The following is an 8,152-nucleotide window of genomic DNA, read 5'->3' as shown; positions in this document are numbered from 1 at the left end:
CGAGCTGACCAGTGTTCCAGTTCCTGAGCTGAACTGTTTTCCAGAACTGACCAGTGTTCCTGAGCTTACCAGTGTTCCTGAGCCAGGGCCGACCGGTGTTCCTGAGCTGACCAGTGTTCCAGAGCTGTCCAGTGTTCCAGAGCTGACGTCCAGCCGTCCAGAGTCTCAGCTGACGTCCAGCTGTCCAGAGTCTCAGCTGACGTCCAGCCATCTAGAGTCTCAGCTGACGTCCAGCCATCTAGAGTCTCCGATGACTGACCTCCCAAAGTCTACGTCGACCGACCACTCAGAGTGTTCGCTGACTGGTGCCCCTGTGACTTTGCCGTTCCCCGGCGTCCCAGTGACTTTGCCGGTCTCCGGCGCCCCAGAGACTTTGCTGGTCTCCGGCACCCCAGATACTTTGCCGGTCCCCGGCACCCAAGAGACTTTGCCGTTCCCCGGTGCCCCAGAGACTGTGCCGTTCCCCGGCGCCCCAGAGACTGTGCCATTCCCCAGCGTCCCAGAGACTTTGCTGGTGCCTTGTCTCCTAGAGACTCCTGCCCCCCGTATTTTGTCGGTGGTCCGGCCGACTCCTGCTCCCCATGTTTTATTGGTGGTCCGGCCGACTCCTGCCCCCATGTTTTGTCAGTGGTCCGGCCGACTCCTGTTCCTGTTGCCTTGTTTCCTGTCACGGTTCCAGTTACCCTGTCAGTGGACTGGCCAACTCCTGATCCTATTGCCTCCAGAGCGTCTCCGCCTTCGCCGTCCTGCCCGGCATCCAGAGGGGTTTCACCTTCACTGTCGTCCTCCTGAGAGTCTTCGATGTCCTGCTCGGCCACCAGAGGGGCTTTACCGTTGGTGTCATCACTGCATTCCAGAGGGTTTTTGCCGTCATGTTCGGCCGCCAGTGGGTTCCCGCTTTCGCTACTGGTCTCCTGAGAGTCTTCGCTGTCCTGCTCGGCCGCCAGAGGGGTTCCGCCTTTGCTGCTGTCCGCAGCCCCGGACCCCGTGCCTAGCTGGCCGCAGCACTTCGGTCCCCAAGCCCCACTCTTCTCAGTTCTCAAGTTCCACTGTCCTCAGTTCCCAGGCCCCGTTCTCACTTGTTCTCCCCCGATGAGTTGGGCTTTGACTTTTTGTCCTCCCTTCCCCCTTCCTGGGTTGACTTATGTTTGTCCCTCCTCCGGATACACTCCGCCCTCCCTGGGCCGTTTTGCTCTATTCTGTGGACATTTTTGTTTAGTTTTTTAAGGGCCGTTTTGTTTTGTTTTGTGTTTTAACTTTGTTTCTTGCGATGGTACCCGTATCTCATTCACCAGTGAAGAGCTCATGAACTTCAGGGGAACAACACCATCTGACTTATTTCCCACTTTTCTTCTCCCTTCACTGGAAATTTTGGACATTCTGGTCAAAGGTGCGCTCACCTTTGCTCACGCAGCGAGGCGCCGGAGGAGAGGGAAACGGGCCGGTGCGCTTGTGCGTCTCTGCCAGCGAGGATTACGCACACCGTTACCAGGAATATTCCTCTCTAACGTGCGCTCACTGCCCAACAAACTGGAGGAATTACAACTGCTGTTGGTGAGAAACCGGGACTTTTCTTCATCTGCTGTTTTGTGCTTCACAGAGACGTGGCGCTGTGGATTAATACCGGACTCTGTGCTGCGGCTGGCAGGCTTCCAGCTTTTCAGAGCGGACAGAGACACGGCTCTCTCCAGCAAAACTAAAGGTGGAGGAATCGGTTTCTACATCAACAGCGGCTGGTGCAACGACGTGAGAGTGACACAGCAGCACTGTTCTCCTGACCTGGAATATTTCATCATAAACTGTAAGCCTTTTTATTCACCCCGTGAGTTCCATTCATTCATTCTGGTCGGTGTTTACATCTCACCGCAGGCCAACGTGCAGGACGCACAGCGCATGCTCGCCGACCAGATACTGTGTGTGGAGCGGACCAACCCGGACTCCCTAGTTATTGTCCTTGGTGACTTTAATAAAGGGAACCTCACTCATGAACTCCCTAAATATAGACAGCATATTAAATGCCCGGCCATAGAGGAGAACATTCTGGATCACTGTTACACAACAGTCAGGGATGCTTATCACGCCGTCCCCCGTGCTGCACTGGGTTTCTCTGACCACATCATGGTTCACCTGATCCCCGCCTACAGGCAGAAACTAAAGCTCTGCAAACCTGTAGTGAGGACATCAAGGAAGTGGACCAGTGAGGCTGTGGAGGATCTCCAGTCGTGTTTGGATTCTACTAACTGGGATGTGTTCAGGACTGCTACCAACAGTCTGGATGAGTACACAGAGGCTGTGACATCATACATCAGCTTCTGTGAGGACTGCTGTGTTCCATCAAGCACCAGGGTGAGTTTCAGGAATGACAAACCCTGGTTCACAGCCAAACTCAGAAGGTTAAGGCTGGCCAAGGAAGAGGCGTTCAGGAGTGCAAGTACAAGTTTAGCAAGGCAGTGAAGGAGGCTAAACGACGGTACTCTGAGAAGCTCCAATGCCAGTTTTCAGCTAACGACTCTGCGACTGTCTGGAAAGGACTTAGGCAGATCACCACCTATAAGCCTAAAACCCCCCACTCCTTCAATGACCGACACCTAGCCAACGTCCCACCTCAGTGACGACTCTCTCCATCCACGAGAGAGACGTCAACAGACTCTTTAGGAGACAGAACCCCAGGAAAGCTGCTGGACCGGATGCTGTCTCCCCATCAAGCTTGAAGCACTGCGCTGATCAGCTGTCTCCAGTGTTCAGACATTTTTAACACCTCACTGGAGACATGCCACGTGCCAGCCTGCTTCAAGTCCTCAACCATCGTCCCTGTCCCCAAGAAGCCAAGGACCACAGGACTTAATGACTTCAGACCCGTCGCCTTGACCTCTGTGGTTATGAAGTCCTTTGAGCGCCTTATGCTTTCACACCTCAAAGACATCACTGACCCCCTCCTGGACCCCCTGCAGTTTGCCTACAGAGCCAATAGGTCTGTAGACGATGCAGTCAACTTGGCCCTACACTACATCCTCCGGCACCTGGACTCCGCAGGAACCTACGCCAGGATCCTGTTTGTGGACTTCAGCTCTGCCTTTAACACCATCATCCCGGCTCTGCTCCAGGAGAAACTCTAGGCGTGGGGAAACACGTCTCCGACTCACAGACCATCAGCACCGGATCGCCCCAGAGCTGTGTTCTTTCCCCCCTGCTCTTCTCCCTGTACATTAACAGCTGCACCTCCAGTCACCAGTCCATCAAGCTTCTGAAGTTTGTGGACGACACCTCCCTCATCGGACTCATCTCTGATGGAGACGAGTCCGCCTACAGGTGGGAGGCTGACCACCTGGTGACCTGGTCAGTGGAGATGGTTGTGGACTTCAGGAAGAACCCACCCCCACCTGCCCCCATCAACCTCTGTGGCTCCACAATTGACACTGTGGAGTCTTTCCGCTTCCTGGGAACTACCATCTCCCAAGATCTCAAGTGGGAGCTGAACATCAGCTCCCTCGTCAAGAAAGCACAACAGAGGATGTACTTCCTGCGGCAGCTGAAGAAATTCAACCTGCCAAAGACAATGATGGTGCACTTCTACACAGCCATCATTGAGTCCATCCTCACATCGTCCATCACCATCTGGTACGCTGCTGCCACTGCCAAAGACAAGGGCAGGCTGTAGCGTGTCATTCGGTCTGCAGAGAAGGTGATTGGCTGCAATCTGCCGCCGCTCCAGGACCTATACGCCACCAGGACTCTGAAGCGTGCTGGAAAGATTGTGGCCGACCCCTCCCACCCCGGACACAAACTCTTTGAGACACTCCCCTCTGGCAGGAAGCTGAGGTCCATCAGGACCAAAACCTCACGCCACATGAACAGCTTTTTCCCCTCCGCCACTAGCCTTCTAAACAAGGCCTGGAAACCACCCTGACTCTCCACCCCTGGCTCTTCATGCCACTGTTCTCTCTCTGCTATAATGCTCTTTGCTCTTTATTTTTTATTTATATTTTTATTTATTCTTTATTTTTAATTTAATACATACTGTGTACATATACTTATACTTATATTGTTTATACCTAAACTTATAGTGCTGCTCATAAGTTTTCATACCCATGCTAAAGTTGACTAAAAAGAGGAATAAAAAAAAATCATCTTTTGGAAATTGATCTTAATGCCTTAATTTAAAAACTGAGGAAAAATCCAACCTTTTAAGAACACAATTTTTTTGTGAATTAATAATGTATTGTAAATAAATAAATGTTCTTCCTTAAAATACAGGGGCCATAATTATACATACCCCTATGTTAAATTCCCGTAGAGGCAGGCAGATTTTTATTTTTTAAAGGCCAGTTATTTCATGGATCCAGGATACTATGCATCCTGATAAAGTTCCCTTGGCCTTTGGAATTAAAATAGCCCCACCTAACCCTAACCCCTGTATTTTAAGGAAGAACATTTATTTATTTACAATACATTATTCATTCACAAAAAAAATTGGTGTCCTTAAAAGGTTATTTTTCCTCATTTTTTTAATTAAGGCATTAAGATTTTTTTATTCCTCTTTTTAGTCAACTTTAGCATGGGTATGAATACTTATGAGCAGCACTGTATATTGTTTAATATTCCATCTAGAGAATGTGTGACGTGCACCAACAACACCAAAACAAATTCCTTGTATGTGTTAAAAAACGTACTTGGCAATAAAAGCCTTTCTGATTCTGATTCTGATTCTTACTTGCTTACTGGCATTGAGCGACACCGCAGGCTGAGGTGCTGGTCTCCGTAGCAGGCGAAGCTCGCGTAGTGTGTCAAGTATTCTGTCTGTAATAAAGTGTCCTGCATATTCTCCGATCTGTACCAATGTATCCCTGTGGTACACATGTGCGGTAGTTTGAATGCACATAATTGTTGTAAAAGTTTGCTGCTGAAAAGAGAGACCCTGTTTAGCGTAGCTTCAAGATAGCGGACACTCGACTCGCATCGGTAGTAACAGTCCCACCCCCTATGGGCGGGTTGAAAACATGCGGAACTAGCTGGCTGTAGTCCATAACCTCTGGACAAAAATGCCTAAATGATGACGTCATCAGAGGCTTTTTTTCCAGACCCATAATACAGAGAAATCTAGAAAATACTACCGGGTTTCTACTGATACAAAGCTTAATGCTAATCGGTGAAGTATCCCTTTAACCCTGGTTGAGCCCTGGGTGTGAAAGGGGTTTAATAAGATCCATCATGTGGGAACTATGAATGTTCAATCAAAATGTTGTTCCAATCCCTCGTGTAAATGTTGAGATATTGCAGGGGATAAGTAAAAACTTTGACCAGATAGTGGCCCTTGATAAAACGTCAGGGGATCACCAAAGTTCTTAGAATTTATCTTCATCTGCATCATAAATGTCTGTACCATTTCAGCCGGTGGTGGCATCAATGGAAAATGTTCTATGATGAATGATCTATAAAAAACAACGAAAGGAAGAACGAAGACATTTCAGTTTAAAAACAAACAAAACTGGCCAATTAGGTTGGGATTCATGAATAGAGAAACAAAAAGCTGAAGAAAAAACAAGAAATAAAGAAAGAGAGAATATAATTGAACCAAAACATACGTGAGTTTTGAACAAGCATACTCTACTGGCAAAGAAACGTCATCTTGTAATGTGCCACTCCACATCCTTAGCTGCTCTTCCAGTGTACCTGCTGGTTCTGGAATCAAGCGGTAAATTACGCTCAGCTAATGGGACATGGCTTCAGATGAAAGATTTCAAGGTCATAATAACTCATAAAGCATACACAGCCACTGAAATCCAAGTTGATGTATTTTATAAACAGTGGGAGAGGAGCCTGTGGGCACAAACAGATAAAGAAAGCCGTGAGATTGCACCAAACGTGTGATCGATGTAAGAGAAGCCAATTTCATGGCTCTGGCAAAGTACGCTGCATACAGCCATTTTATGAATAAAAGAAAAAGAGGCTGTGAACATGGCACGGACCAGAACATTTTGACGAGATAGATGAAGTAAATGTTGTATGTGTAAGCTCAGGACAGTATGAAAAATAATTAAATGTTACACTTTAGTTGCAGTGGGGTCATCAGGTATTGCTAGTTCTGTCAGTATATTAATCAATACACTTGCATCAGACATAGACCTCTACACCTCTTCTAGATAAGACTTCCAGCTCAAAGCAACAGGAGACTGCATATCCTTGGTCAAGCCAACAAATACACGAATACAAGGAGCCTACAAGTGTAGAGTTTATTAAAAGATGCGATTAAGAAGGAACCAGCGATTGCGCCATTGGATATGTGCAGCCTCGAGAAAGCTGTGTGTACAAAATGTCGTATTTGGTTATCAGTGGAGCGTTCTTTTGTGCTAACCTGTCCAGCGTGTACCCGACACTCTCACCCAATGTCAGCTTCAAAGGATAAGCGGCTATAGGTAATTGATGGGTGGATGGAGGTGTTTTTTTGTGTCAAATAACACTTGGGACTGTCGACTTTGATGGCCTTTTAAAATTACAACCTTCACAGCTTGAACACTTTTATATTCGTATGTCAGATTTTAGAGAGGGCCATTTGTCCCAAAGAGGATGTGCTCAACAGAGAGATGAAGACAACCATAATCCCAGACTAAATGCAGAAATAAGGATGTAGACTGCAAGTGACTGCAAGAAATGAGGTTTATTGTTTATCCTTTAGAGGTGGGGAACAGAAATGGATTACTCTATATAATAATTATTTATGGCCAGTGGGATCAGAAGTTCTATGTTCGACTACGGAGCACAGGATTAACCAAACATACACAGGAATGGTCTCAAACACAGCTGTACTTTCTTTGAGAAACAAAAACGCTTCCCTTTTTAATACATGGATGGGAAGGATAAGCCAAAAAACATAAAAATTGCACACTCTTCAAATGACACAAATCTTACCCGGGTAAGTAGAAAAAAAAAAAATGGAAACAAAACTCATAGCTGTGATTTAAAGTTCAGAATCCCCCCCCCCACCCATTTTCAGTCACTTCAATTCAGTTTCAGTTTCAGTTCGGTCCTCTGTGGAAGTGGAGAGAGTTTGTCCTACCGCGCAGTTGGTGGTGGGTGTGTGTATGTAATGAAGTGTCGAATTCTGAAAGGCGCCATATCTCTAGTTCTCCTCTGGGCTCTGGCTCGCCATCAACGTCTCGATTCAGGCTCCAACACCCAGGTAGATCAAAGGTTCAAAGGGTCCAACAAAAAAAACCTGACCTACAGTGAGTAAGGTCAGAACATTCAATTAGCTTTTTTTTAGCTTTCAATCATGAACTATAGAATATAATTCATGTTAAATCATCATATCATTAAACTGAACAATCATTGTAATATGACATCACAATATCAGTAACAAACATTCTCAAAATATTCTTAGAGATAATTATTGAAAAACCTCTTCAATATAATAATATCAAAATATCGCTTCCACATAATAATTAGGACACAAAATAACATAGATACTAGTAAACAGACACTTTGTTTATCCTCTGCCATGTGAAGGCATGTTTAGACATCTCAAATAAAATGTAACACTCAAAGATAATTCAAATATGGCTTAATGTGCTCACAATGCACAGATTAAATCAACACATTCCACAGTTAAGCGTGTAATAATTATGCAAACAAACATATTACACAGCACTGGAGATGCTAACTAGCGCTTAGCATGGTAAAAACGATCGCTCACCGATGTGTTTTCTTCGTGAGGGAGACGTCAGGTCTCTCCGACTGCACTCTCACAGGTCCAGGGCTCCACACTGGATTATTTCAAAGAGTTTTTAATCAGTTTTAACAACTTTTATTGCGATATCTTCCCGAGGTAGGAATCGTTCTCGACGCGGGGTTTGCTCTCTGATCTTCCAGCAGCTCAAGGGGAAGTGAACTCTGCTCCGTGCAGGTCAACAGTCCAAGCTTCTTCCTGATTGACTGACAGCATGTCTCCAACCCATCTCCTTCAAAATAAACTTCCTATTTATTTTCTCTTTATCTCAGTTGAATTGCTTTTTAGACAAATATCAGTTTTTAATCTTTAACATTAATAATGTACTTCATGAATTGACTTTTTAATATAAATTTTAATATAGATTTTTAAACTTGGTTACATATTTTTTAGTAGAGCTCGAAATGTGCCTCACTCAAACATGGTGAA

The 8,152-nt window shown here is 45.8% G+C and overlaps 1 long non-coding RNA gene across 1 annotated transcript; it reads right to left on the bottom strand.

Annotated features, from left to right (window-relative positions):
* Window positions 1–6,801: 6,801 nt before the first annotated feature.
* LOC116051447 lies at window positions 6,802–7,843 on the bottom strand. The gene is made up of 2 exons (XR_004105353.2): window positions 7,691–7,843; window positions 6,802–7,218 (listed from the first exon to the last, which is right to left on the bottom strand). It is a non-coding gene; the product is annotated as an uncharacterized LOC116051447 (long non-coding RNA).
* Between the last annotated feature and the right edge of the window lie 309 nt (window positions 7,844–8,152).

This window comes from Sander lucioperca, chromosome 6, assembly GCF_008315115.2.
Source record: "Sander lucioperca isolate FBNREF2018 chromosome 6, SLUC_FBN_1.2, whole genome shotgun sequence".
In the NCBI taxonomy this organism is placed as follows: domain Eukaryota; kingdom Metazoa; phylum Chordata; class Actinopteri; order Perciformes; family Percidae; genus Sander; species Sander lucioperca.
Note: the sequence above shows the minus strand (reverse complement) of the source record. Positions and strands in the feature narration are given on the sequence as shown.